Raw genomic sequence first — 4,385 nt, 5'->3', positions numbered from 1 at the left:
AAACAAATAAGTCTTTTATAAAATGATTATAAATAAAAATAAACTCTTTAGAAATAGGTGATTTCAGGAGGTCATCAATGCGGCTGAGGAGGTTATGTCCTACCTGCAATGCTGGCATCCTTTATCAGCACCTTTTCAAGTCCTGGATGTTCTACATCCTATTCAGCTCACAGCCAATGGCCTGGGAAAGCAGCTGAAATGACCCACATGATTGGGCTCTGCCATCCACATGGAAGGCCAGGATGAAGCTTCTTTCTTCTGGCTTTGGTTTTACCCAGCTCTGGACATTGCAGCCATCTGGGGAGCAAAGCAGCAGATGGAAAGTCTCTTCGACTCTGTTTCTCCATCCTTACAAATCTGCCTTTCAAATGAGTACAATATATCTTTAAAAAGAGAAAAAATAGGTGATTTTATCCAATGTTAAAATGAATTCTTCAAAGTTTCTTCAAAGGTACTTTATTATTCTGTATTGTAGGAAATAGTTGAAAATATTTATACCCTTTTTATAGAGATTTTTAAAATTTATTTGAAAGAATTATAGAGATAGCTATAGAGATAGAGATATAGAGAAATATAGAGAAAGAGAGAGAGAGAGAGAGAGAGAGAGAGAGAGAGATGAAAGACCTTCCATTTGTTGGTTCATATCCCAAATGGCCACAATGGCCAGGGCTGGGCTGATCCAAATCCAGAAGCCAGGAGCTCCTTCTGGGTTGCCCACATAGGTGCAGGATCCCAAATACTTGGACCATCTGGGACTTGAACTGGTAGCCATATGGGATGCCAGCACCATAGTTGCTGGCTTTACCCACTATTTCCACAGTGCTGGCCCTCAATTATTTTAAAATGAATACAAAATAAGTTGCATATTCTACTTACAATCAAATAGATTAATAATAAGTACATTTGTTTTAGGAACCTCTAATACTTTCAATCATTATACCAATTTAAAAATCTTAGTACATCAGCTTGAACAGATATGGAGATCCAGGTTGGGTAGATTTTTCTCTTCTGTGGAATTAACATACATATATTATATAATCCTAATGATTTTTAGTTCTTTAAGCTTTATATAAAAGCACTCAAAATTTCATGGTTATAAAATTAAATGATAATGTATATTGCCCACGGACCTTTTGAAATAACTTCTTATAAAATATAGGGGCTGGCACTGGCATAGCGAGTAAAGCCACCACCTGCAGTGCCAGCACCCCATATGGGCACTGATTTGAGACCCAGCTGCTCCACTTCTGATCCAGTTCTCTGCTATGGCCTGGGAAAGCAGTGAAAGATGGTCCAAGTCCTTGGGCCACTGCACCCACATGGGAGACCTGGAAGAAGCTCCTGGCTCCTGGGTTCAGATTGGCACAGCTCTGGTTCATTGTGGCCAATTGGGGAGTGAACCAGTGGATGGAAGACCTCTCTCTCTCTTTTTCTCCTCTTTCAGTGTAAATGTGACTTTCAAATAAATGTCTTTTTTAAAAAGAAATATTATATACAATTAGTATGCATATAGGCCACAATCTAATACCCCTGAATAGCAGCAGGTTACAGCAAAATACAGAGTGAAGGAGTCTGGAGAAATCAACTTAGCTTCATTTGATATTTCAGGTGAAACTCAGTCCTGTATTAATAATCATTATGAGCTACAACTTCTTGTATGTCATGTTAGTGTGTGAGATTTTGTAAACTAGTTATGCTAGGTCATATTGTAGATCTGTCAGATTTCAGAGAAATCTCTATACTGCCTCTAGTAACGGTTGCAATAGTTTACATTCCCACCAAAAGTGTACTAAGGAACTTTTCCCCCTACATCCTCACCTGCATTTATTGCTTCATAATTTTTTTGTATGAGAGCCATTCTAACTCTGGTAAGGTGTAACCTCATTGTGGTTTTTATTTGCATTTCCTGGCCAAGAGCTTGGAGCTTCTTCTGGGTCTCCCACATGGGTGCAGGGACCCAAGGACTTGTGCCATCTTCTACTGCTATCCCAGGCCATAGCCAAGAGCTGCTTCAGAAGTGGAGCAGCTAGGACTTGAACTGGCACTCATATGGGATGCCAGCACTTCAAGTCAGATCTGTAACCTGCTGCGCCACAGATCGGTGCAGCTTTGGCCATTGCAGCCATCTGGGGAGTGATCCATCAGATGGAAGATCTCTCTGTTTCTACCTCTCTCTAACTTTGTCTTTCAAATAAATAAAATAAAGCTTAAAAAAAAGAATAACTAAAAAAAAGGTATGGTTATCTCAATAGATGCAGGAACCATTTGATAAAATACAACACTCTCTCACTATGAATAAATAAACAGTTTTCATTCTTCTATTTGTTATTGTGATGTGTCACATTTGTTAATTTGCATATGTTGAACCATTCCTGCATACCAGAGATACCACTTGGTCCAAGTGAACAATCATATTTTGTTCATCTGTGATACTGGTTTATAATTCTTTTTGTTGTATGTTTTTCTGGTTTTTGAATTAAGTCATAGAAGCAGAATGGGAGAATTTCCTCCATCTCAGTTGTTTGAAATAGATTGAGAAGAATTGGAATTAGTTTTTCTGTAAAAGTTTGGCAGAGCTCAGTATATAACCATCCAGTCCTGGGCTTTTTCTATGTGGGGAGGGTCTTTATTTCTTATTCAGTCTCCATCTTCGTTATTGTTTTGTTTAGGTTTTCAGTGCCTTCATGCATCAATGTTTGGTAGTTTGTGCTTATCTAGGAATCCATTTCTTCTAAATTTCCCTATTTTTTGGCATATAGCTTTTTTCATAATTTCTGATGAATTTTATTTCTGTGGTATCTAACATTTCCTTTTTTATTTCTGAATTTATTAATATGTGTCATCTCCACTGTTTTATTTTAATTAGTCCTGTGGTGTGTCAATTTTAATTTTTTCAAAAATAATTGCTCTTCATTTCACTGATCATTTGTTTCTTTTTTGTTTCAATTTTATTTCTTCTTTAATTTTAAGAATTTCTTTCCTCATACTAACTTGTGATTTGGTTTATTGTTTTTCTAGGTTTTGAATGGATTGTTAGATCATTTGTTTAATCCTTTTCCAATTTTGAGGTAAGCACTAACTGCTAAAAACTTAACTCTCAGAATTGCTTTTGCTGTATATCATAAGTTTTGGTATGTATTTTGTCATTTTCATTTCCTTCCTGTAATTTTTTTATTTACTTTTTTTTAACTTTTATTTAATGAATATAAATTTCCAAAGTATAGCCCATGGGTTACAATGGCTTCCCCCCTCCCATAACTTCCCTCCCGCCCGCAATCCTCCCCCTTCCCGCTCCCTTTCCCCTTCCATTCATGTAAAGATTCATTTTCAACTCTCTTTGTATACAGAAGATCAGTTTAGTATATATTAGGTAAAGATTTCAACATTTTGCCCATATAGCAACACAAAGTGAAAAAACTACCATTGGATTACTAATTATAGCATTAAATAGCAATGTACAGCACATTAAAGACAGAGATCCTACATAATTTTTTTTCAAATTAATTAATTTTCTATGCCATTTCCATTTTAACACCAGGTTGTTTTTTTTTTTTTCATTTCCAATTCTCTTTATATACAGAAGATCAATTCAGTATATAATTGGTAAAGACCTCATCAGTTTGTGCCCACACAGAAACGCATAGTATAAAAATACTGTTTCAGTACTAGTTATAGCATCACTTGGCTTTAGACGACACATTAGGGACAGATCCCACATGGGGTGTAAGTACACAGTGACTCCTGTTGCTGATTTAACAATTTGACACTCCTGTTCATGGCGTCAGTAATCTCCCTAGGCTCTAGTCATGAGTTGCCAGGGCTATGGAAGCCTTTAGAGTTCGCTGACTTTGGTCTTATTCCGATAGGGTCATAGTCAAAGTGGAAGTTCTCTCCTCCCTTCGGAGAAGAGTACCTCCTTCTTTGATGGCCCCGTTCTTTCCACTGGGATCTCACTCACAGAGATCATTCATTTAGGTCTTTTTTTTTTCCATGATATCTTGGCTTTCCATGCCTGCTATACTCTCATGGGCTCTTCAGCCAGATCTGAATGCCTTGAGGGCTGATTCTGAGGCCAGAGTGTTGTTTAGGACATCTGCCATCCTATGAGTCTGCTGTGTATCCCACTTCCCATGTTGGATCTTTCTCTCCCTTTTTGATTCTATCAGTTAGTATTAGCAGATACTTGTCATGTTTGTGTGATCTCTTTGACTCTTAGACCTATCAGAACTATCAATTGTGAGCTGAAATTGATCACTTGGACTAGTGCGATGGCATTGGTACATGCCATCTTGATGGGATTGTGTTGGAATCCCCTGGCACATTTCTAACTCCACCATTTGCGTCCAGTCCGATTGAGCATGTTCCAAATTGTTCATCTCCTCCCT

This window comes from Lepus europaeus, unplaced genomic scaffold (genome assembly GCF_033115175.1).
Source record: "Lepus europaeus isolate LE1 unplaced genomic scaffold, mLepTim1.pri SCAFFOLD_3_1, whole genome shotgun sequence".
NCBI classification, from domain to species: domain Eukaryota; kingdom Metazoa; phylum Chordata; class Mammalia; order Lagomorpha; family Leporidae; genus Lepus; species Lepus europaeus.
The sequence above is the reverse complement of the archived record's forward strand: the minus strand, read 5'-3'. Positions refer to the sequence as shown.